The sequence below is a fragment of the Armigeres subalbatus genome, chromosome 2 (genome assembly GCF_024139115.2).
Source record: "Armigeres subalbatus isolate Guangzhou_Male chromosome 2, GZ_Asu_2, whole genome shotgun sequence".
Lineage (NCBI taxonomy): Eukaryota > Metazoa > Arthropoda > Insecta > Diptera > Culicidae > Armigeres > Armigeres subalbatus.
In genome coordinates, this window is record NC_085140.1 from 228,018,777 (window position 1) to 228,045,813 (window position 27,037).

General features: G+C 42.0%; 1 protein-coding gene and 2 long non-coding RNA genes across 8 annotated transcripts in view; all 3 read right to left on the reverse strand.

Moving 5' to 3' along the window:
- Positions 1 to 27,037, reverse strand: part of LOC134211818 (uncharacterized) — a 150,257-nt gene that overhangs the window by 81,207 nt on the left and 42,013 nt on the right. The gene's annotated exons all lie outside the window — the stretch shown is intronic.
- Positions 16,080 to 17,081, reverse strand: LOC134215976 (uncharacterized). The gene is made up of 3 exons (XR_009980406.1): positions 16,973 to 17,081; positions 16,837 to 16,905; positions 16,080 to 16,775 (listed from the first exon to the last, which is right to left on the reverse strand). It is a non-coding gene; the product is annotated as an uncharacterized LOC134215976 (long non-coding RNA).
- LOC134215977 (uncharacterized) lies at positions 25,431 to 26,110 on the reverse strand. Its single transcript, XR_009980407.1, has 3 exons — positions 25,967 to 26,110; positions 25,831 to 25,899; positions 25,431 to 25,762 (listed from the first exon to the last, which is right to left on the reverse strand). It is a non-coding gene; the product is annotated as an uncharacterized LOC134215977 (long non-coding RNA).

Here is a 27,037-nt window from a genome sequence, read left to right on the forward strand (position 1 = left end):
CCTCCGGGAATTCGTCCGGACGTTCCTTCAGGATTTATCCAATATGCTCCACCAGGAAATTCCTCCAGGAATCCGGAAAATCCTCCAGAAATTTGGTGGTCAATTCCAGTTTCCAGAGGAATTCCTGGAGGAACTTCTGGAAGAATTCATGGAGAAACCTTCGGAGGAATTCCTGGAGAAACTACCGGAGGAATTCTCGGAGGAACCTCCGGAGGAACTCCTGGAGGAACTTCCAGATGAATTCCTAAAATAGCTTCCGGAGGAATTCCTGAAGGAACTTCCAGACGAAATCAAAGAGGAGTTTCTGGAGTAACTTCCCAGAGGCACTTACGGAGGAATGTCCAGAGGAATTTCTTGACGATCTTTTTAAAAAAAACTAGTGGAGGAACTTCTGGAAGAATTCCTTGATGAATTTCTGAAGAAATTTTGGCGCTTGAACTGGTTCACGCCGATCCACTCCACCGCTGATCACTAACGGCGTGACGCCGCCGCTGCTGCCTGAAAATGATCTATCACGCCACCGCCGGTAAAATATCAATCAGCGCACAGGTCTACCTGGAAGTACCCGGAAGGTGGCCAATTCGATCGAAAATCGCCGAAATGTACTTCAGTATATTTGTTTTGCAAAATCATGAAGTTTGACATGTCGCAAGATGGGTTCCAAGATTAAACGGATATTGGCCACTTCCGCAAGGGAACCAGGCCCTGAAAGCATCCGGAGGGTGGCCAATTCGATCGAAAGTCGCCGAAATATACTCCAGTGTACTTGTTTTGCAAAATCATGAAGTTTGACATGTCGCAAGATGGGTTCCAAGATTAGACGAATATTGACCACTTTCCCAAGGGAACAAGGCCCTGGCAGTACCCGGAGGGTGGCCAATTCGATTGAAAATCGATGAAATGTACTTCAGTATACTTGTTTTGCAAAATCATGAAGTTTGACATGTCGCAAGATGGGTTCCAAGATTAAACGGATATTGGCCACTTCCGCAAGGGAACCAGGCCCTGAAAGCATCCGGAGGGTGGCCAATTCGATCGAAAGTCGCCGAAATATACTCCAGTGTACTTGTTTTGCAAAATCATGAAGTTTGACATGTCGCAAGATGGGTTCCAAGATTGAACGGATATTGGCCACTTCCCCAAGGGAACCAGGCCCTGGAAGCACCCGGAGGGTGGCCAATTCGATCGAATGTCGCCGAAATGTACTCCAGTGTACTTGTTTTGCAAAATCATGAAGTTTGATATGTCGCAAGATGGGTTCCAAGATTGGACGGATATTGGCCACTTCCCCAAGGGAACCAGGCCCTGGAAGCACCCGGTGGGTGGACAATTCGATCGAAAGTCGTTGAAATGTACTCCAGTGTACTTGTTTTGCAAAATCATGAAGTTTGACATGTCGCTCGATGGATTTCGAAGTCGATCTGCCAGTGACCATTTTTTCCGGGAGGGAGGTAACCCCAGTACTCCCCGGAATATCTCCGGAACCATGGCCATTGCACAAAAATTGACCTCTGTTCCTAAAACTATAGGAATTTTGTGATCGATTCCAGAAGATTGCTTGAAAATCCGTTAGAAATTGGCTGAGCAGCGTGGTTTTGAATTTTGAGTTTTGTCGTAAAATGGGGGTTGGGGACGTACGTGTTAATTGGATTTGGATTTGATTTTAATCGGATTTGGATTTGATTTGGATTGGATTTGATTTTAATTGGATTTGGACTGGATTTGGATTGGATTTGGATAGGATTCGGATTTGATTTTTATTGGATTTGGATTGGATTTGAGTTAAATTGGTTTAGTTAATGATTGAGTAAATCAATAGTTTTAAACAGAATTATCTGAGCAGTTTTAGGACAGCATCAATGCTTCAGGGCTACAAATAATAAATTCACAGCTGTTATTGATATACACGCGGTTCTCTTTTTACACGGATTTTTTTTACACGGCCGTGTAAAAAAAACCCATACACAATTTTTGCAAAGTTGCTCCATTTAGCATGGTTCTTGGAGAAATTAAAAAAAAAAAACTTTTTTTACACGAAATTTCGAATTTTAATTTTATAATTTAATTTAATTTTTTTTAAACGGAACGCATCCCCCGTTTAAAAAAAGATCGGGCGTATAAACAAATGGGCTGGTATAAAATAAAGAATGCGATTAAATTCATGTTGTCGTATTAACAGCTCCAAATAATTTGTTAACTGAAAAAAGGAAGAGTAGAGACGGTGAATATTGTGGGGAATAAAGTGAGTCTGAAAAAAGCATTTGCATTTGTTGACGGATTTGTGGAACGTATTTCTTATTTAATGAAATAAACTAAAATATTTAAAAATAATAACGAATTTGAAATTCAATCGTAGTAGGCATTTGAAATGCCAGCATACTAAGAAGCTAATGAGAAGAAATTTGAAATTTAATCTCTCTGACAGAGATTTTTAGATGATTCAAACGGTGAAAATAAACGAGCATCATTCAGTGTTCTGTTTTTGAGGCGTGAACATGCGAATTATCCTTCGGTGTTCTGCGTTTGTTTTCGTTGGTTAAAGGCAAATCGGAAGAGGGATTTGCTTGGTTACGACACTTTGCAGATACGTATTTCGACCTCAACTGTGTGGTCGCCTTCAGTGTCTCGTACTTGACTCGACTTGAAGAAAACAATCGCAACTTACACTATTTATACTACGCTAGGGTCCTAAACCACCGAGCTCGTCTGTTACTTTTGTGGTATATCCCTATTTGCTACACGTAAAAAAATAACCTTATATGTGGATCTATGACAAAGGGTCGAAAGACAATAGGTCGAAAGGACAAAAGGTCGAAAGACAAAAGGTCGAAAAGACAAAAGGTCGAAAGGACAAAAGGTCGAAAAGACAAAACGTCGAAAGGGACAAAAGGTCGAAAGGCACAAAAGGTCGAAAAGGACAAAAGGTCGAAAAGGACAAAAGGTCGAAAAGTACAAAAGGTCGAAAAGGACAAAAAGTCGAAAGGGACAAAAGGTCGATCAAGTACAAGTTGATAACAAGTTGGGTGTATTCCGAAAAAAAAATATGAAATGCATTTGACTTCAAGTAGAAATAATTCACATCAATCAAAGTTGAAGCATGAGCAATTTTCAAAGATGGAGTAATTACTATGAAACAATATTATGAAGATTTGTCCTTTCGATCTTTTGTCCCTTTCGACCTTTTGTCCTTTTCGACCATTTGTCCCTTCGACCTTTGTCTTTCGACGTTTTGTCTTTCGACCTTTTGTCCTTTCGACCTTTTGTCTTTCGACCTTTGTCCCTAACCCCTTATATGTTATGGCAAAAAGGAAGTAAAACGCTCATGTCGACGGGACAAGCGAGCGTGGGCAGACTCTCTGGCCGACGAAGGAGAGAGAGCCGCCGCAACCGGGGACATTCGCCTCCTCTACGATATCTCACGACGCTTAAGCGGGGCGAAGATGAATGCAACGATGCCTGTGAAAGACGCGAATGATCAGTTATTGACCGACCCAACTGACCAGCTGAAACGCTGGTTCGAGCACTTCGAACAATTTTTTCAAGTGCCAACCAGGCCATCACCACCTCGGCATGATCTGCCTAGGATCCGACGTATAACACGTGTCAATACCGAAGCTCCATCACTGCTAGAGATTCAAACAGCCATCCAAAGCATGAAATCGAATAAAGCCCCAGGGTCGACCGCATATCAGCCGAGATGCTCAAAGCTGACCCCATGCCATCCGCTCAACTACTGCATCGTTTATTTCGTAATATCTGGGACACCGCAACTTTCCCGGTCGACTGGATGCAAGGTATCTTAGTGAAGGTGCCCAAAAAGGGTGACCTGACTGTATGCGATAACTGGCGAGGCATTATGTTGCTGTGTACCGTTCTCAAAGTTCTGTGCAAAATTATGCTAGCCCGGATTCAGGAGAAGATCGATGCGACTCTCCGGCGGCAGCAAGCCGGATTCCGTGCCGGAAGATCCTGTGTGGACCATATTGTCACGCTCCGCATCATTTTGGAGCAGGTCAACGAATTCCAAGAGTCCCTTTACTTGGTATTCATTGACTACGAAAAAGCTTTCGACCGTCTCAATCACGAGAATATGTGGGGCGCCCTGAGACGCAAGGGGGTTCCTGAGAAAATCATCGGCCTTATCGAAGCACAGTAAGTAAGTTATGGCAAAAAACCATTCGAAAATACTTATACGCTTATACTCTTCATTATGCCACCTAATGAATGACCCAATATCAAAAAGCTAATAACATTCATAAGTTAATGAAAAGTATAAGTTTCGGAATGTATGTGACTAATGCGATGTATAAGTTTTTTCTTATACCTATTATTAAGCGCCTGCTTTGGCAAAAAGTATTAGAAATATTAATAATAAATAACATTAAATTTTTTTATGTGTATAAACTACGCATCTTGTACACGGAACCGCGAAACAACTCACCTTACGGTTCCTTTCACTCAAATTCGCCCTTGCGTGGAAGAAGCCAAAAATAAGTAAAATGCGAAAAAATCCGGTGAGTACTTTGCCTTTACTCCCGTGTTGAATTTTCACCCACTATGAAGTTTCACCAACTCAAATTTATGTTATTTTCACTCACTCGAGGCTATGATGAAAACAACTCAAATTTGGCTTCTTCCACGGAGCAGCACACGTTGGGTCGATGCAGCTCTGTTTGTTTATAATATCATTCATGAGAGGGAGTGAGAAAACTACCTAATATTGAGTTAAAAATTTGAACTTCGTACTCAAAGTTGAGTTCTTTAAACTTTTTTTTAGGTTCTTTATTTTTTTCTGTGTAGGTTGATCACCATTTCTCAAGTAAACAACCTAAGACGCGTCTGTTCCCAGTCCGGCAAAATTGATAAAAATTTAAAAAAAAAACTCTACCTTTCCAGGATTTGCGTTCCAAATTTCATTTGGTTGCATAAAGCCACTATTTAGAAATTTGTTGGTTATACTAAGGACACACCTGTGATACTTGACAATAAATAGACAAGACAATAAATGGTATGGTACTCATATCAAGATTCTTGTACCATGGTATTTATACCACCAGTGTGTCATTAGTATTATTGAGCACACTTTTTGGCGACCATCCAGTTGGTCATCAACCTTTGTGTTTCCCAGGATTTCAATACCATTTTAACGGTACACTATGATATACCCCAGAAAGGTTCTGGGCCAATGAAATGTATGTTTGAACCTTGTTTCGCAAGCTCGTCTGCCTTTTCATTACCTTCAATGCCACAGTGTTCCGGAGCCCATGGGAACTATACTAGTATAGGTTTACGGAGTTCTCTTGGCACACCTTTCGCAATGAAAGAATGCATTTCCAGACAAGTTTTGACGTACATTTGAAGCTACTTCATGCTTTGAGTGCCGCTTGACTATCAGAGAAAATACAAATATTTGCATATCTATAATTCCTCTTGAGACAGACATTACCACATTCCATTATAGCAAAAATCTCCGCTTGAAACACTGTTGGATAGTTTCCCATTGCAACTGAGATCGCTTCCCCCGGGCCGAAGATGCCTGCTCCCGTTTTTGTTCCAATTTTTGAGGCATCTGTATAGATTTTTATGGAACCTCCGACTTCCCAATCCATACGTGATGGCTCACATATATTATAAGGAATGTCATAGTTCTCCCCAGGTTTCATCAAGTCTCCATTCATATTCATTACTGGCTCATATTGGAAATTTTGTGAAATGCTCAAGTGGCCAACTAAGTCTCCTGGCTTGAATAATTTCAACCGTTTGAGTTTTTGCATATTCTTTTCCGCTTCTAACAGCACGAATTCATGTAATGGTAGCAGATTTAGAATTGCATCTAACGATTTTGTAGGAGTGCTACGTATCGCTCCCGTTATAGCGATGGACACTAACCTTTGCAGTTTTGTCAGCTTCTTCTGTGCAGTAGGGGGTCGTTCAAAAATGATGTCACTGGCCTTAGGGGGAGAGGGTCTAAGATTTTGTGACAGTACATGTACTAGGTATACAAAAAAACGTGACAGAAGGGGAGGGGGTCTAGAAATCCTAGAAAGTAGTGGACGTCATATTTGAATCGCCCCTAGCCTCTTTGGTTTTGGCCACCACACAAGAGCAGCATATGTCAGTTTTGGACGAATGATGGAAGTGTAGATTCAATAAATCATTTTTGGTCTTAAACCCCATTTTCTTCCAAATGTTTTAGAGCATATCCAGAACGCGCTGGTTGCCTTATCGATCGCATACTCAATTTGAGCATTCCAGTTCATTTTGGAATCCAGAATGATTCCCAGGTATTTGACCGATACACTAAGTTGAATTTCTAGTCCACCTAGCCTCAAAGCTTTTAGACTAAATTTCCTTCTCCTAGTGAATGGTACAATCACAATTTTTGACGGATTAATGCTTAGGCTCTCCTGAATACACCATAAATGCGCAAATTTTAGGGCCCATTGCATTTTCTCTGCCAAGATATTGTCAAATCACCCACTCACTATGATGACTATATAATCGTCAAAGCCTACAACCTCGAAACCTTTTTCTTCTAAGCTTCTTAAAAGATCGTCTACCACTAAGGACCACATTAGTAGTGAGAGGACTCCTCCTTGAGGACAACCTTTCGTTGCCCATACTGTAATAGACGAACTTCCCAGCTTTGAAGAAATTTCCCTTTTTGCAAGCATGGTTTGAATCCATTTGATAATGTTCGTGTCAAAGTTTCTTTTCTTCATGACACGATCCATTGACGAATAAGAAGCGTTATCGAAAGCTCCTTCGATATCTATGAATGAACAAAGCGTTATTTCCTTTGCCGATAGAGCTTTTTCCACCTTAGATACCACTGTATGAAGTGCCGAAATTGTCGACTTACCGGATTGGTAGGCAAACTGGAACTTAGACAGTGGATGTTTGATCATGTAATTTGAATTGATATAATCACTCAAAACTTTTTCCATAGTTTCAAATCAAATAACTGATGACCAGAAGACGGACGGGCTTGTCGGTGGCGTCGAACTGTAACATCGAGTCTTCATTTAAGTTTGGTGCTGTTTACCATTTACCATTTACATTTACCGTTCAAAGGCTTACCTGATGAGACAGGGAACGTTGTTTGTCCCGATTGAAGTGTTACTGCACTGGGGCAGATTACTGTGTTACTGGGAGACGTGTTGCAGACCCGTTTTTTGATGTAGGCTCAAACACGTGAACTGCAATTCCATCCGGCCTATACCAGCTATCGTCAACTGTGTTGGAGTTGTTTCGGGGAACAGTGACTTTGAAAGACACGAAGGATAGGCATTCTTACCACGAGGAACGAGTTTGATCACATTTACGGAAGAATAGTTAACATTGGAAATATCGATGAAGTATTGTTTTACTTCCTCTTCATTTTGATCAGGAGCAGAACTGCCGCTAACCGCAAGTCGAGCACATCTGTATATGGAGGCCCATATACAGATGTGCTCGACTTGCGGTTAGCGGCAGAAAAGGTGTGACGTAGAACGATTCAGAATCATTAGGAGCTCGATTCTTACTAGCTACTCTCAACGGTAGTGAGTTCGGTTTAGTTGCACCGCGACGTTGCCGTTCTAGTCGCACACGCAAAGTTGTACGTTAGTTCGGAACGATTAGCACTTGTATCAATGACTTGTGTCGGGGCAGAGGTAGTTTTGGTCCCAAATTGCTTGTTAGGGGTCGTACACATATTACGTAAGCAATTTTTCTGGCATTTTCGACCCCCCTCCCCACATGTAAGCTTTTTTCTTTCATACAAATGATTTTTTATTTATATGGTGCGTAAGAAAACGACAAACCCCCCTCCCCCTATAAACGAATCCTTTGCTTTGACAGATCCTACAGCACAGCATAGGAAGATCATTTTAAAATGCTTATAATAAATTCTAGACAAAATGTAATTAAAATCTGATTGAAGTATGATACGGAAAAAGTTCCGAACTGTATGATAGATACATTTTTGGAAAATATTCAAAAAATTGAGATAAGCTTCCGAATATGTAATTCAGAACTTTTTCCGTACCCTACATTAATCAGATTTTAATTACAATTTCTCTAGAATTTATTATAAGCATTTTAAAATGATCTTCCTATGCTGTGCTGTAGGATCTGTCAAAGTTGACACCGTCGTGTGTCTTCTTCTTATTTTTACTTGGATTCGTCTATAAGTGCTTACGTAACATGTGCGGCAGGCGTAGAGACATTCATCCGGGAAGCATTATTGCTATTTCCGATGTTGTTATGTTGATACGGTAAGATGTGCACTCGCTTGTTGGCACCCACGACAAATTTATCTTGAGGATTTGCGATGGAACTATTAACCTCGTCCAGAACTTCGAAAAAAGATGTGTCATCGTATGATCTAGATCGATTGATTGGATCGTCAACAGCATCATCTAAATTAAGTTAATCAATATTCTGCAAAAATGTGGTATGTTACAGCGAGTTGTTGGCCGACTTCGTTTGTTGTTGTGATCCAAATATCGTTTTGTTGATTTTGCGTAGGTTTTCGCCATGAGATTTTTGCCAGTTCACATTGCACCGGGTTACCCCAGCCAGGCAAACTGAATACACGCACACTGACGTTCAAATAGAAACGTAAAACTGAAAAACCTAACAAATAACACAGCGGATTCCTCCCGAAGGAATTCCCGGAAGAATTTCCCGGAGGAATTCCCTAAGGAATTCCCGAAGGAAATCCCGGAGGAATTCCCGAAGGAAATCCCGGAGGAATTCGAAGGAAATCGGAGGAATTCCCGAAGGAAATCTGGAGGAATTCGAAGGAAATCCGGAGGAATTCGAAGGAAATCGGAGGAATTCCCGAAGGAAATCGGAGGAATTCCCGAAGGAAATCGGAGGAATTCGAAGGAAATCGGAGGAATTCCGAAGGAATTCCCGAAGGAACTCGGAGGAATTCGAAGGAATTCCCGAAGGAATTCCCGGAGGAATTCGAAGGAATTCGGAGGAATTCGAAGGAATTCGGAGGAATTTCGGAGGAATTCCTGGAGGAATTCGAAGGAATTCGGAGGAATTCGAAGGAATTCCCGGAGGAATTCCCGGAGGAATTCCCGGAGGAATTCCCGGAGGAATTCCCGAAGGAATTCCCGGAGGAATTCTCGAAGGAATTCCCGAAGGAATTCCCGGAGGAATTCCCGAAGGAATTCCCGGAGGAATTCCCGAAGGAATTCCCGGAGGAATTCCCGAAGGAATTCCCGGAGGAATTCCCGAAGGAGTTCCCAGAGGAATTCCCGGAGGAATTCCCGAAGGAATTCCCGGAGGAATTCCCGAAGGAATTCCCAGAGGAATTCCCGGAGGAATACCCGAAGAAATTCTCGAGGAATTCTCGGAGGAATTCTCGGAGGAATTCCCGAAGGAATTCTCGGAGGAATTCCCGAAGGAATTCTCGGAGGAATTCTCGGAGGAATTCCCGAAGGAATTCCCGCAGGAATTTCCGAAGGAATTCCCGGAGGAATTTCCGAAGGAATTCCCAGAGGAATTTCCGAAGGAATTCCCAGAGGAATTTCCGGAGGAATTTCCGAAGGAATTCCCGGATTAATTCCCGAAGGAATTCTCGAAGAAATTCTCGAAGCATTCCCGAAGGATTTTCCGGAAGAATTCCCGGAGGAATTCCCAAAGAATTTCCCGAAGGAATTCCCAGAGGAATTGCCGAAGGAATTCCCGGAGGAATTGCCAAAGAAATTTCCAGAGGAATACCCGACAGAATTTCTGGAGGAATACCTACTTAAAATTCCTTCGGAAATTCCTCCGGGAATTTCTTCGGCAATTCCTCCGGAAACTCCTTCGGGAATTCCTCCGGGAGTTTCTTCGGGAATTCATTCGGAAATTCCTCCGGAAATTTCTTTGGGAAGTTATCCGGGAATTCCTTCGGCAATTCCTCAGGAAATTTCTTTGAGAATTTATCCGGGAATTCCTCCGGGAATAGCTCCCGGTAGAATTTCCGGAGGTAATCCCAGAGAAGTATTCGGAATAATACCTGGAGGAATTAGAAGGAATTCCCGGAGGAAATCTCAAAGAAATTTCCGGAAGTATTCTAGGAGAAATTTCCTTTCCTGATTTTATGGAGCAATTTCCAAAGGAATTCCTGGAGGAACGTCCGGAGGAATTCCTGGAAAAAATGCCCTGATTTCCGGAGGAATTTCTGAAGGAATTCATGGAGGACTTTTCGAAGAAACTCCAAAAAGTATTTCCGAAGGAATTCCTAGACGAATTTCCGGAGGGATTCCTGGAGGAATTATCGGAGGTATTCATGGAGTAATTCCTGGAATATTTTTCGGAGGATTTTCCAAAGAAAATCATTGAGGAATTTGCGGAGGAACTCCTGGAGGAAATCATGGAGGAATTGCCGGAGAAATATACGAAGAAATTTCTAGATGTATTTCTCGAGTAGTTTCCGGAAGAAATTTTGGAGAAATTCCTGTAGAAGTTTCCAAAAGAAGTATTGGAGGTATTTCCGGAGGAACTTCTAGAGGAACTTTCGGAGCAATTCCTGGAGAAATTTCCAAAGCAATTCTGGAGAAAATTCCAAAAGATGAATTTACGGAGAATGAAGAATTTTCAGGAGGATAGCTGTGAAGGAATTACTGCAGAATTTCGCGGAGGAGTTACTGGAGAAATACCTGATAAAAGGAGGAAGAATTTTTGGAGGAATTTCCGGAGGAAACCCCAGAAGATTTTATCTTAACATTTATGAGTGAACTCTCGGAGAAATTCCTGAAGGAACTTCCAAAAGCATCCCTGAGGGAACTCCCGAAAGACTTTCTGATGGAATTTCATTTGGAATTTTTATAGCGATTTCAGGATGAATAACAGGTGGAATTCCCGGAGACATTAGCGGAAAATTTTTTGGAAGTATTTTCGGAACAATTTATGGAGACATTGCAGGAAGAATTTTTGAAGGAATGTTTGTGAGAATTCCCGATAGAATTTCAAGGAAAAATCCCGGAGTAATTCCCGAAAGTTTTACCATTGGAATTCCCAAAAAATGTTTATGGAATAAATCCTGAGAGAACTCCTGAAAGTTTTTCTGATGAAATTCTAGAAGGAATTTCCGGAGGCACTCGCGCAAAAAAAAAATCTTGAAGTTGTTGAAGACTTGGAGACTCGCTGAAAACATTCTCGGAGAAATTCCTGGAGGGATTGGCAAAGGACTTGCTGGATAATCTGGGAATTCCTTCACGAAATCCGGCGTAAAATTTATTGAGAAAGTTCTAGGGATTCCTTTAATGATTTGGTCCTGGAATTTCTCCAGCAATTCATCTATTACAGTCTTCAAAAGTTCCTTTGCAATTCGTTGCATTGATGCAAAATCCAAGGAGCAGGAGAATGAATGCTCCCTATTCGTCAAGTGATCATTGCTTGGATGCACTTGCATCATTTTGGAAAATACTGCATCATTGATTTGAATCCTTTCATTGGATTCTAGACAAAGGCAAACACGTGGTACGTATTATTAGTAACCAGTTTGCTTTCCACTTCGTTGTTATGTCGCGAAGACGATTGTTGTTAGCAACTGGAAATTGTGTCATATTTTGCTTCTGTAATAGGGAATTACATTTGAAACAAAGCGAGAGGTTCGAAAACAAAACTTCAATGAATTGTGTTGAGAAAATAAATGCCCTACTTTTTTTACTGCTTCTGGTGCTTCCGATGTTATTTTACCGAATATGAACATATTTAGCAGGGTTCCGACTTTTCATTTCAATGAGACCAAAGCAAGCGTTTTTCGGGCCAAGAGAAAATCTTGTTTCGTTGTTTATGTTTGAGGATCATCTTTCACCCATCAATCTTTTCTCTAGAATTAGCATTGGAAGATAAACGAAAATCTTGAATATTAGATGAAAATCCTATTTCGTTTCATTACTTTTATCTCTCACTCACTTTTCGCGATAATTATCGCAGCACAATTACAAAATTGTATGGCCGGGCCGGGATTCGAACCCAGAATAGTAACAATAATAGCTGTGGGGATGCGCTCACTCTAGCCACACCACCAATCTATCTGTATGAAAGCATTAAGTTATGTGTTCCACATAAGCTACTACAACTTGCATTTATGATGCCACGAAAAGACTCGAATATGAAAGAAAAAGAGCAAACCAACGTTTAGCGGCAATCGAAGTGAGCGAAATAGTAGTTTGTGCAACTAGTTGCAAAAAGATGATTTTTCCAGCACGAGTTGTACGTTTATCCAACGAGGCTTGCCGAGTTGGATAAATACTACGAGTGCTGAAAAAATCGAGTTTTGTAACGAGTTGCACACGCTATTTTTTGCAATGCCGAAAAATGGGTTTCAATATGGTAAATTTGTAGACAAACGCTACAAACAGATTTATTCCACATGATCATTTTTACCAATAAATCATGTTGCTGCAGAGAACAATCAGATTCCATGTCACCGTGCCACATTGCATAGTTCGATAAGCCGTGAAACGATAGATGTACTTGCCTTTGAAAATTTTAGACGTCATGTCCATAAAACTAGGGATCCTATATTAAGAGATGTGCGAATACTTTTCCAGACGATTTAGCAACGCTGTTACTTTCGTAAACAAACGCTGCCAGCACTTGCCGCAGTGAAAAATGTTTAGGCTTGCACATGACTTTACATTCGAAGACACTTTTTGATTATTTTATCTATCCTCTAGCAGTGGCATTAACATTAGGCATTAACTAGACTACTTTTATTTACGAAAGCAAAACAAATTGTTTATTCGATAAAACTTTGCATAAAATCTATTTCACCAAAATCGCAATACCTTTCGATCTGCAACAATAACGATGTTCATTTGGCTCAGATTTTGACAGTTCTCAATGCTCGATTGGCTCAAGATGGCCGCTTTCGCATATCTCTGAATGTAGGATCCCTACATAAAACTATTTCAATTATTACGCGACGCGGAGAATACACTATTTGAACACTTACCCAAGCTTATTCAGCAAAATGTAGTAATGTCACTACTGTTCCGACGTTGGTTTTTCATTATAGCACCCAAATAAGTGCTATAATGAATATTATGCAACCCATTCGAGTTGCATAATGTTCATTAAAGCACCCATTTCGTTGGTATGGAAAAGTAGGCCGTTTTATCACTCAAAGACGAGCTGTAAACCAGATATTATGATCAGGAATTGCAAAAAATTGTTATCACTCTCCAGGCTGTTTTTCTTTCCCGAAAAGTGATTTCTCCCCGAAAAATATCGTGAGGGAAAATCATGTGCTCCTGAGATTGAGTGAGCATTACGAACCCTGATATTTAGTACATCGGGTGCCAACTAGCATTTCAAACCAAACATAATTTCATTCCATTCCAGGTTTTCCCATACATTTTGTCAATTCCCAACCACAATTCTTACATGATGAAAGTTTCAAAATAAATAGCATTAGGTTTCATGCAACAGATAAAATCGCCAGTTTCATTACGATGAGCTCTATATATTTGGTGCTCTTAGGGTTGTTGTCTACATTATTCGCTGCTGCTGTCAGCTAGAAGTTTTTTTTCGTCAAAATAAACAGTTAATTCCCTTATTCGACACAGTGTCCTGACACTCGAATCATATCCTTATAATAAAGGATAAAGTTGGATGAGAGAATCAAACTTTCATTCAAGAGATTGACACAATTGAATATGACACCACTAGCCATATAACCACATAGCAACCTTTGAGTTCCAAGCTTTCAAAGGGCAATTTGATGCTTCGATTCACAATTCGGTAGACCATCACCTGAAATGATTCGAATTAGTGATGCGATATTTCCAATCAAGTATGCAAAGGAGCAATTTAAAACGAGGATACAAATCATTTTTTCAAAGCATGCTTTTGCGAAACATTCTCAAAAGAGGATGCTCTTTGAAGACTGATCTATTATCGAACTACAAGAACGCAGGAAATCTATTTGCTCTCATTCTCGCTCTCATCAACCAGGAGTAATTTCTGTAAGTGCTGTTGAAATAATTCTCGGAGAAATTTTTGAAAAGATTGCCGAAGGACTTGCGGAATATTCAGGAAGTTCTCCTAGATTTCCTTCAGGATTTGCTCCGGGAATTCCTCCAGTAATTCCTATGGTAACACTTTCGGAGAAATCCATGACCGAACTAAACAGAAATGCAGCAATTCTATTTATTCTTGTCAAGTGAAAATGAGTGAAAAATAAGATCTACTTTGCTGATTGCTTCCAAAATGAAAACAAAAAACAAACTGTCAAAATCATGCGAGAAGCTTTCGTTGCTAACGCATACAATCACAAACGAAAAGTATGCTGCCCACCGGGCTGCAACCGGGGAGAGAAAATATCGTCGGCAAGAAATTTTTGTGACAGCCCCGGTGCCGCCCCGGGCACGGCGCGCCGGTGCGATGAGAACGATTGCATTGAAAACACATGCAGCCAATTTGAAACATAACCCGACCGGGACCCGGCCCGGCGCAATGAGACTCGACACTGAAGACGACCTTACTGTTGAGGTCGAAATACGTATCTGTCAAGGTACAATTAAGTGATGGAATTAAATGGGATTGTACAAACTTGTCTTATGACAAGTGAAGACATTCCACTAAAAAGCTCAAAATAATTTTCCTAACATGAAAAAAATGTTACTTAGGTCCTTTTGAAAAGTTAATGTATGTAATGAATAGGGATCCTACATTCAGAGATATGCGGAAACGGCCATCTTGAGCCAATCGAGCATTGAGAACTGTCAAAATCTGAGCCAAATGAACATCGTTATTGTTGCAGATCGAAAGGTATTGCGATTTTGGTGAAATAGATGTAACGATTTTCTAGTGCACACAGCGCACAGCAACTTAAGCGCCACTCTCAGCACAGGAGAGGTTGCTGACGCAGATGAAGTCCGGCCAAAGACTCTCAAATAGGGCGGGTAAAAAAAGTGGCTCTAGCACTCGATACTCAAATCGTTCCAAACGTGGAACTCGAAAGCACGAAAGAAATCTTTGCGAAATTACAAACTGACCAATCTTTTCTGACCAAATGGTTCACTGGTTCAATCAACTGGGCTTCCCCATTCAAAAAGTACTTATTAGATTTTCCATACTTATTCTAGATTTATTGCTTACGTTTAGATATGTACAAAAAGGGGTTTATCCCGTAAATGATTTTTTTAGCTTATAATAACTTTTGAGCTCAAAAATTGTCTTATAGCCTATTCAGATTACGCCATTAATGACATAATAATTGGCGTTTCAGGTTAAATACGCTTTATGATGTCATTATTTACGTAATATTCCATACATTTTGCGCTGTCAAAAGATACCCGCTAAAAAGAGTCATGAAGAATTTATTACGAACAATTATTACGAGAGAGCTTTCGTTCTAACTGGGATGCAGGGAGCAATTCAACAAAACAAAACTGACAAGCGTCACGCACGCTCTCTTTGCCAGAGAGAAAATTCTCTCTGTTTTCATTTTGTTTCGTAGTTGACAGTCATGCTCTTTCTGTCGCACCAGGGTCGAATCCATGGTAGATGGAAATTCTCTGAGCGCTGAAGAATAACTCGGATTGTGATGGTTTTGTGGAAAGCATTTTATATGATGAAAAATAATGATGATAATTATTTATTCTCCACTTATTCAACATGAATTGTTTAAAAAACAGATGCTCTCTAGATCTAACATTCGCACCCAACTAATGAATGTAGCTTCGCTCATTATCCTTAATTAGAGCTTCAAATATTCTTCGAAAATCCCTTTTCATATTTTTTTTGTATTTTTTTTCGTAGAAACTTTGTTCAGAAAAAAATGTTCGATTGTCGCCACACAAATGCTTGATTTCGCAAATTAAATTTTAAAACTCTCCTTGAATTCAACCCTGTATTAGCGTGCAAATGAGGAAACATAGAAACGTCAAGATATATTATCTTGCTGCAGTCTGAACACCTCGTAATAATTGGAAACCCTCTCACTTAACAAAGTAATAAATAGCCCAATCTGAATAGGCTATTAACCTATTACTTGCGTATTCATTCGTTGGGCGCCGTGGAGATCTGCAACAAGTCGAGGAGAACACGGTACCTCTGCCGAGCGTCCGTCGGGGCATGCAGCGTCGTATTGTCAGCCGACGAGGGGGCTACGATGAGCTATTGTTGATGATGAGGAGAAAGCACCAGCCGTAGGCGCAGAAGAGCAGCCAATGGTGCGGTATGCGAACGCCAGCGGTGCGCCGGCTGAGAATGATCGCTCTGCGGCCGAGCGTTGAAAATTGGAGACACTTCGATCGATGATAAAACACTTGCCCGTCGTCGACACGGTTGGCAAACGTTGGCGGTCCGCACAAGTGAAGCGATCTCGGCGGGGCTCGTGACACGTGCCGAATTCTTTTGTATGGCGACCAGTTGTACGAATACGTGTCCGCAGCGTGTGTAGGGACGGTATCGCACCGTGAAAGTGGTGTTGGAGACACTGGCTGTACCCTTTCTGGCCGGTAGGAAACACTTTTGCTGTCAGTCGTCGCAGAATGCGGACGCTAAGGACACCGGCGATTGCTTGGGTGCGATCGACGCAGAATTCGTATAAGCGTGGAAGCGGTGTGTTCGATTGGAGGCTATTCGTTAGCTTGGATGCGGTTCACGCCGGTTCAGAAAGCCAAAGGTTCACGCTTAGCAACTTCGGGACACGTGGCAATCACATGCAGGTCACTGCGATCGCGACGAACGGCGTCCGAGTAAGGATCCTCGATGCGGGGTTTTACAGCTGATCCACTCCACCAAAAAACCCTATGATGATAGGGTTTTGAAACCTATCAACAGTTTACATTAATCACCGACTTTTTGTAACATGAAACATTGCCATTAGCTTACCTAGCTCTCGACAATCTCAGTCGAGATAAGAAAACTCAACGCCTGTGTTTTGAATGGGTTCGGCTCTATCTGCGCGGTTTTGTGGTAAAATCTGTGTTTTAGTTACAATTATTCACAAATAACAGATTAAATCTACCTGCAACTCAAATCTTTCCCTTTCACTATCCGAAACTAGCGTCAAAGTTCACAATCTTTTCCTCACGTGTTTTTTTGGAACTTTTGTTTTACAAACGGTCTCGTTTACCAGGTCGTTCACATGCGAATGAAGCCTGCTACCCACCGGACAATTGGATTGGCCTTAACCTTGACTCGCTCGTTCTAAAAGGACAAAAGAGTTCTCTCTATACCTCCGATCAGAGATGCATCCTGAACAGAACATGAGCCAAGAGCGCGCCTTGGTGTTCTTAGTTTTGAACTCTGAACACAGTTCAGTGTGCACTGGGTTGGTACGCAAGCAAAACGATCATGGTAACTAAGATTCCTTAGATTTGAAACTATGAAAAAACATACGAGCGTGCTTGATTTCTATACGTTAGATGTCCACGTGTTCCATTACTAGCCAAAAATGAGTAGCATGCCGTCGCTTGAGTTTGTTTTCCTAGGATACAAGTTGCTAAGTTAGGTCAGTGCTCTTGAACAGTGTGCAGTGTTCAGAACTTTTTGAACACGAACACGCGTTCTCGTGTTCAGATGCATCTCTGCCTCCGATATGAGAAGGTAGGCACGAAGGTCCCATTGTCATGATCCGTATCACTTGGTCCCCACGCATTTCTATCCCACTCGATAAATGAGAGCATCAATCGGTGAGTGGGCCGTAATTTTAGAAACTGGAGTGTTCTTAGGCTGAACTACATGCAGTCAGTTTATTTCCCCGAATGACTGGCAGATGACGTTAATAGTAAGCTGTATATTTAAATGTTTAAGGCAAAGGCCGACTGACTACTCGGACTCAATTAATCGTTACATTTTCGTCCAAACTAGAAGAACAAAAATTTTGAAATTTTAGATATTTCAAAATTTTTATTACCGACTTTAAAATCTACGTATAAATTCAAATAATTAGTTTTCAGAATTCAAAAGATTTGATCATCTTTGAGTAGAGGTTTTTTTTTTTACATACCTACTATCTAATGATGTGAAGGTCCTATGGAACTGTTCCGGTTTTTTTTAAGCTATATTCCAATTTACCTCAGAGTCATCTGAGAAGTTAATTTCCCATACCCCATCCAGGGGTTTTCAAACGGACCAATAACTCCAAACAAAAATCTTGGAAATTTTTTTTTTCCTAGTTACTCTCTACCTATGTTGAGAAAATAAATCATTTTACCGTAGTTCCTATTTACTTGAATACCAACTTTTCGATGCTAATCAAATTATTTTCACCAACGGGTATTAAAACTCACAGCATTCTGAACGGTGTGCGACAACACTAATTTCTACCTATTATACTCTAGCAAAACGAGCGGAATTGACTAAACATTAGGAATGATATTTCATCATTTTTCTTTACTATTTTCTACGGTATTTATATTTTTTTCAGCGAGACTCAGTACTAAACGGGATCTGACAACCATTGAAACAAAATCAATCGTCATCTAGATACGCTAAGCAATTGAAACTAGAAAAATTTACAAAAAAAATCGAGGTAAACAAACGACATGGACTGAAACGTGATTCATTGAGTATGTAAGTGAATGGACTATCTGGTCGACAACGGAGGAAATAGCTGGCTAACATCTCGACGTTGGACTGAATGAACCACATATTGTGTGTTTTTTTTTAATAGCCTAGGCCTCTGGTTTATGTGCCATTATCCAATGCACCGTCATAGCTGGATCTAGTTAGGCTCGTTTGAGAAACGATCCATGGTAACTGCCGCTGATTGGATCTCCATTCAAGTGTTCTAATAGATACACATTGGTACCAATCGCTTCCCGCACTCGAACTTTGGTAAATTTATTACCAAATTTCCCGACGAAAGCTTTTCCCTTATCTGATAGATGGACTTCTTTTTTGTAGACAATCTCGCCCTTTCCAAACTGCTGGCTAGTGTTGGCTCGAAGATTATAACTTTTGCTGTATTTCTGGTATGCTTTACTCAAATTCTCGCGGACTAACTGAAAGACTCGATCCATTTCCTGACTCCGCTTCTCCGGATTATTTGACATATTACTATGCACACGTCGCAAATGTTCATGTTCTTCTCCCGTGCTCACCATGTTCCTTCCAAACGTTATGAAGTATGGAGAGAACCCGGTACTTTCATGCACGGCGGTTCGAATGGCACGTGCAATCAATTGAACCGATTCATCCCATTCCTTATAATTTGTTTTTTTGTTTAATGAGCAGCGAATCGCCGTTACAATAACCCGATTGACCCTCTCCGTAGGGTTCGGACTCGGATGGTAGACGTGCAAACTCCAATGATTCACTGAGTATTTTCTGAGTAGCTTTTGGAATTCGTCGGATCTAAACACCTGGGCGTTGTCCGTAATGCAAGCCGCGGGTGATCCGAACAAATTAAAGACTAAATTTTCGACAAAAGAGCAAACAGCCGGAGCGGTTGCGGTGCGAAGGCATTGAACCATTACGAATTTGGAAAAGTAGTCACAAACTACTAAAATCCATATGTTTCCGTTCTTGGTTCTTGGGTAGGGCCCCAAGAAATCCATTGAGATGAGTTCCCACGGTCTGCTGCATGATTTAGGCTTCCCTGCAAGAGGAGTTAGGTTCACATTTGGAACTTTCGATTCTTTGCATATTTCACAACCCGTGCAGAATATTTTAATCTCCGTCCCCATTCGCGGCCAGTAGAATCTTTCTCGCACTTTGGCTAGAGTCTTAACTGATCCTAGGTGAGCCTCGTTGTGGATCGATCGTATGATGGCTTTCCTTTCCGCCATTGGCACGACGTATTTCCATCGGAAACCAGGGTCCTCCAATAGAGTGGAATTGGTAATAAATTTATATATCTTTCCTTCCGAAATCTGGAAATCAGGATATCTTTCTGGGTACTTTTCTACCATTGACTTAAGTTGTTCAATATATGGATCAGATAAGTGGACGTCAAGTGAGCAGACCGCCCTAGACAGCGCATCAGCTGGTATGTTCTCGCTCCCCTTTCGGTATTGTAGTATTAGATCGTACTTTGCCAGTTTCAACGCCCAGTGAGCAATTCGAGGCGATTTGCTCTCGATGGACATGGTCTGCAGAAACGTCAGACTCATGGCGTCTGTTTGAACAATGAACGGTTTTCCCTCCACGAAATGCTTGAAATTTTCGATGCTTAAGAGGACGGCCAAGCATTCCCGTTCGGTGGCGCTATATCGCTTTTGAGTCGAGGACAATTTCTTGGAGAAGTAAGCAATCGGTCGCCTCACCCCCTCCAGGACTTGAGTCAAAACGGCACCTATTGCTAGGTCGGAGCTATCCGTTTCGATTACAAATGGTCGCTCGTAATCCGGATTAGCAAGAACTGGAGCAGTGATTAACGCTGTTTTTAAATGATTAAGTGCTTTGTCGGCCTCCTCCGTCCACGTGAACTTCCGGCGATCCTTACGCAGCAGATTGGTTATGGGTGTCGTGATTTGGGAATAACTTGGGATAAACTTCTGGTAAAAACCTGCAAGTCCAAGAAGTCTCCGGATATCCTTCACAGTCTTCGGCACTGGATAGTCCAAGATCGGTTGAATCTTGGCTACATCCAGGGTTAGTCCTTCTTGGGACAATACATAACCCAAATACCGTATCCTCGACTGACAGAACTTACTTTTCTGTAAGTTTATGGTGAGTCCTGCTGCGTGCAAGCGTTGTCCTACTAACTCAATTAAACGCAAATGCTCTTCAAAACTATTGGAGATGATTATAATGTCGTCCAGGTACACGTATACGTGAGGTTCTAAATCGTGCCCTAGAACTCGTGACATTAACCGAGCCATCGTGGCTGGAGCATTAATCAAGCCGAAAGGCATCACGACAAATCTGAATAGTCCCTTGTTAGTCCTGAAAGCGGTTTTGTCTTTCGCTACCCTATCCAAGGGTACTTGGTAGTACGATTCCGACAAATCGATAACCGTAAAATATTTCGATTTGGGAATTCTTTGTAGAATTCCCATCATATTGGGAAATGGGAATTCGTCTTTTTTTGTGCACTGATTAAGTCGGCGTGAGTCTAGACAAATTATCCATTTGCCATTAGCCTTTTTGATCGGGAGTAGTGGGTTCAAGAAATCCACCGCACCCGGACATTGTTCAATCACTCCTAGTTGACTCATTCTGTCCACCTCTTCGTCAATCACCTTTTCGATGGTCGGTGACCATCGATAGTACGCAACCTTTTTGGGGGTCGCTCCCGGGATAAGATCAATACTGTGTTTCATCATTTTCGTTCTTCCTAAGTTTCCTCCCTTCGTGGCCGGTAAACATTGGATAGCTTTAAACAGTCGTTTTTGTTGCTCCTCATCTAATGCCTGTTCCGTGATAATGTCTTCGGGGTTTTGGAAGGAATCCTCGGGAATCTCAACGGTAGGCATCTCTAAGCTCTCGTCTTCAATTTCAGGTGTTCGAAAGGGTTCTATCTTCGACGTTGGTTCAAGTCTGAAGCAGATTTCCTCAGGCTCTCCGAAATAATTGTCAATCATCAAGAATTCTATGAGATTAATGTTGCCATTTTGTTGGTCCTCCTGGTCACAAACCGTTCCAACCGAATTACCCATCGGCGCAAGCTGGAATCCAAATTGGTTGAGGAAATTCATTCCAAGTATTAAATGTTTGGCGATCTGCGGAATTATTAGAGTCAGCACAACGTGGGTTACATCTTGAAAGGAATACGGGATGTTCGCATATCCCAAGCAACGATAAGACGTTCCATCGGCCGTCGAAACTTTAAGTGAGATAGGATTCACTTGAAGTCCTAATTTCTGAATGAGATCCATCGAGCTCAGGACGGACACACTCGACCCTGTATCGGCTAATCCTTCAATTTCTTCGTTGAGGATCCGTACCTTAACGTGTGGACATCGATGAAACTTCGTGTTGAGGTGAAAAACGTGATTGAAAGGTTCGTAACTGGCAATGGGAATTATGGAATCTTCTGCTCCTTGAGGACAACCATTCCCAAAATTATCCTCAATTAGTCGTTTTTTTCCTTGTCGTCCTCGGAACGGAGATTATGTTTGTTTGGACACCGGAAGGCTGTGGTATCGGCGTGGCCACAGATATGGCAAAATATTCTTTTGCGTTGGTCACAGTCCCTCCACAAGTGTCCTTCTTCTTGGCAATTCCAGCACGTCAGAGTGTCCCTCTGAGACTCTCCGGAATTTCGTGGAATAAGTCCTCCTTTCCGGATCTTTCGAGTTTGCAACGCATAAACTAAAGCGGGGTCATCCACTTCTGGTTCATCCTCCGATCCGGTATCTTCGACACTTAACTGATTAACAGAAGTCTTGGTTTGATGGTCCATGTGGTATAAATTGCTCTCTAGAGCGTCGAACTTAAAGCACATTTGTGATAAGTGATCTATGGATTGAATGGGTTCTAAAGCTAAGCGGCGCTTATATGAAATCTTCATATTTTCAACCACTAAGTCGAATTTTTCCCTCTCTTCCATCTTTCTGATCATTCTTTGTGCCAGCATTTCCATATCTGTTAAATAAGCGCTGAATAGTTCATTAGGCCGTTGTTTTCTATTTCTCATTTCTTCACGGATCAGCCGATCACGATTGGGGTTATCGTACCTCATCTTAAGGTACGACTCTAATATTTCCCAGGTATGAAACTTCTCTTCGTAGGTGGTGTACCAGACAGCGGCATTCTCTTTAAAAAGGAGATGCGCATGCATGTGAAGTTCCTGCCTGCTAATGTCATACGATCGACAGAGAATGTTGATTTGTCGAAGAAAGTCAGTAACCGGTACTGCATTCGTGTCCCCGGTAAACTTGGGCCACTTTTCGATAATGCTGCATTGTTGATGAGGTTGCCTTCGATTTTGGTAGGCAGTATTCCAGCCGTACTCAGGTAGATTCGCTATATTCGTCCTAGGGTAGTACGGCTCTTCATTTCCCCGGTAATTGAAGGAAGTATTGAATGGCTCGGATCGTCGTCGGTGCTCCTCACGACGAAAGTCTGGATAGGTGTTTGGTCTAGGTGTTTGCGGATCCATCTGCAATGCAACGGTGGGCTCCTGTGTTCTTTGAGGGGTTGAAATATAGGGGTGTCCTCGAGAAATGCGATCAACTTCTGGGTCAGTCAATCCGACGTTCGCAATGCGGTCGGCAAGGTCATGGATGCTTTGCTCATTCAATTGTCGGCGGTGGATCTGCGGACCCAGCAATTGGTGAATCGCTCGTCGCACATAATGCTCAATGTCCGACACATGAACATATTCGCTGGCATTCCTCTCAGGAGCAGGAATGGGTGGGCCTTCAGGAGGTCTTCTCACGTCACTTTGAGGTTGTGGAGGGATTCCGACGAATCTATTCTGTAACTCAGGTTCTCTTTGGGTAGGAACTAGATTTTCATGCAGACTCGAAGGATCTATTTGGGGTTGATCAAAATTGGTCCCGCCAGGGTTGATTATATGGGATATTCCGTGACTAGGCACAATAGGCTGTTGAATGGGGTGTGGACTGCGAGAGTCCACCATTGATTGATGGATTTCAGGACGGGGAGGATCACTCATATGTAACAACTCCATAGACGGTGGGTGGGGTAAAAACCCTGGTGGTGCGGTTGGTCTTCTCCCTGAGCTGCCCACCATCCCTCGTAAGGCCGAAGGGGCATTTTCCTCTGGTGGCCCGAGTGGTAAACTATGAGACAACGGTGCACGTCTTGTTTGAAATATTTCACCTCCGACTGCTCCTTCCATCCAATCGGGTGGGAGAGAACCACCACATCCAATTTGTTCTACTCTACGCGATTCACGTGGTTCAGCAGCATCCGAACTTCTTGCATTCACTCGCTCGTTTTGTGGGAAACCTTTTCCTCCGGCTAGTTGAGCTGGATTTCGCTCAACGATACCATTATTTATCATTGTGTTTGGATTGCTTTTGGGAGACGGAAAAGGTCGATTAATCATATCGAAATTAATCGAAAAGTACTGTTGACCCAAACGTGTAATAAGATTCAACAGAAGCTGTTGGTTTTCAGCTTGAGCAGTATCGCGTGGCAAATATCGTCGCACTCTCATGTGGTAATGAACCAATCGAGAAAGGCAACCAGGATTCGGACCAGAAGCCAAAAGATGTCTGATCCGGTGTAGTTGCCTCGGAACAATTTCATAATCATCGGACATAAGATGGTCAGCAATTTGCAAGTTATATCCGTTTTGCCTCTCCCGGAGTAGATTTCTTAATTCTCTACGACGGGATTCAAGGGAGCCATTGGGTGTTCCCCCGCGAATGGCGAGTTCATAATTGAGCTCGTCTTCCTCCAAATCATTCTTGTTTATACGATAAAAGTCCATTTCAATGAAAATCACGTGACTTTATCCAAATTTAATTTAAAAAAAAAATCTAAATCTATACAAAAAACGTTCTCGCTCTAAACTGTATTGTCTCACCAAAAATGTCAGATTCTAGAGATGTTTATGGCGGTACTACTAATTCAAATGTTTCCAACTTCTCTTAACTCAACTAATCATTCAAAAAAAAATATAAGAATTGAATTTAATGATCTTCTAAACTGAAACTAGTTTGAATTCCACTCGTATCGACTTTCTTGTCGGCCCCACGTTGGGCGCCAAATTGTAACGATTTTCTAGTGCACACAGCGCACAGCAACTTAAGCGCCACTCTCAGCACAGGAGAGGTTGCTGACGCAGATGAAGTCCGGCCAAAGACTCTCAAATAGGGCGGGTAAAAAAAGTGGCTCTAGCACTCGATACTCAAATCGTTCCAAACGTGGAACTCGAAAGCACGAAAGAAATCTTTGCGAAATTACAAACTGACCAATCCTTTACTGACCAAATGGTTCACTGGTTCAATCAACTGGGCTTCCCCATTCAAAAAGTACTTATTAGATTTTCCATACTTATTCTAGATTTATTGCTTACGTTTAGATATGTACAAAAAGGGGTTTATCCCGTAAATGATTTTTTTTAGCTTATAATAACTTTTGAGCTCAAAAATTGTCTTAACCTATTACTTGCGTATTCATTCGTTGGGCGCCGTGGAGATCTGCAACAAGTCGAGGAGAACACGGTACCTCTGCCGAGCGTCCGTCGGGGCATGCAGCGTCGTATTGTCAGCCGACGAGGGGGCTACGATGAGCTATTGTTGATGATGAGGAGAAAGCACCAGCCGTAGGCGCAGAAGAGCAGCCAATGGTGCGGTATGCGAACGCCAGCGGTGCGCCGGCTGAGAATGATCGCTCTGCGGCCGAGCGTTGAAAATTGGAGACACTTCGATCGATGATAAAACACTTGCCCGTCGTCGACACGGTTGCCAAACGTTGGCGGTCCGCACAAGTGAAGCGATCTCGGCGGGGCTCGTGACACGTGCCGAATTCTTTTGTATGGCGACCAATTGTACGAATACGTGTCCGCAACGTGTGTAGGGACGGTATCGCACCGTGAAAGTGGTGTTGGATACACTGGCTGTACCCTTTCTGGCCGGTAGGAAACACTTTTGCTGTCAGTCGTCGCAGAATGCGGACGCTAAGGACACCGGCGATTGCTTGGGTGCGATCGACGCAGAATTCGTATAAGCGTGGAAGCGGTGTGTTCGATTGGAGGCTATTCGTTAGCTTGGATGCGGTTCACGCCGGTTCAGAAAGCCAAAGGTTCACGCTTAGCAACTTCGGGACACGTGGCAATCACATGCAGGTCACTGCGATCGCGACGAACGGCGTCCGAGTAAGGATCCTCGATGCGGGGTTTTACAGCTGATCCACTCCACCAAAAAACCCTATGATGATAGGGTTTTGAAACCTATCAACAGAAACCAACCAACATTAATCACCGACTTTTTGTAACATGAAACATTGTCATTAGCTTACCTAGCTCTCGACAATCTCAGTCGAGATAAGAAAACTCAACGCCTGTGTTTTGAATGGGTTCGGCTCTATCTGCGCGGTTTTGTGGTAAAATCTGTGTTTTAGTTACAATTATTCACAAATAACAGATTAAATCTACCTGCAACTCAAATCTTTCCCTTTCACTATCCGAAACTAGCGTCAAAGTTCACAATCTTTTCCTCACGTGTTTTTTTGGAACTTTTGTTTTACAAACGGTCTCGTTTACCAGGTCGTTCACATGCGAATGAAGCCTGCTACCCACCGGACAATTGGATTGGCCTTAACCTTGACTCGCTCGTTCTAACTAAAAGGACAAAAGAGTTCTCTCTATACCTCCGATATGAGAAGGTAGGCACGAAGGTCCCATTGTCATGATCCGTATCACTCATCCCCACGCATTTCTATCCCACTCGATAAATGAGAGCATCAATCGGTGAGTGGGCCGTAATTTTAGAAACTGGAGTGTTCTTAGGCTGAACTACATGCAGTCAGTTTATTTCCCCGAATGACTGGCAGATGACGTTAATAGTAAGCTGTATATTTAAATGTTTAAGGCAAAGGCCGACTGACTACTCGGACTCAATTAATCGTTACATAGATTTCATGAAAAGTTTTATTGAATAAACAATTATTTTTGCTTTCGTAAGTGAAAGTAGTCTAGTTGATGCCTTATATCGTGTTCATTCGTATTGCTCTTTAATGTTAGCGAAAATGCACTGCTAGAGGATAGTCAAAATAATCAAAAAGTAACATCGAATGTAAAGTCATGTGCAAGCCTAAACATTTTTCACTGCGGCAAGTGCTGGCAGCGTTTGTTTACAAAAGTAACAGCGTTGCTAAATCGTCTGGAAAAGTATTCGCACATCTCTTAATATAGGATCCCTTATAATGAAGTTCGAAGGGCTATATTCCAGAGAGTTTGGATACCTTAGAAGTACTAACGACCTGCAAAACATGTATTTCACATATTTTAGTTATTGATCTTCGAAATAAGTGCAGAAATGCCATGAAAATATTTTCGGCTACCTACTTGTATGAAGCCGCCCCACGGACGTTACGGATTATGACTGTTGGCAAGACAAAGTAATAAACGCGTCGGTTAACGGACGATGAAAAACACAATGATTTAATCTCACGGTATGGAATAATACTCAACTGTCATTTCTCTCCCTCTATTCACGATGACAGG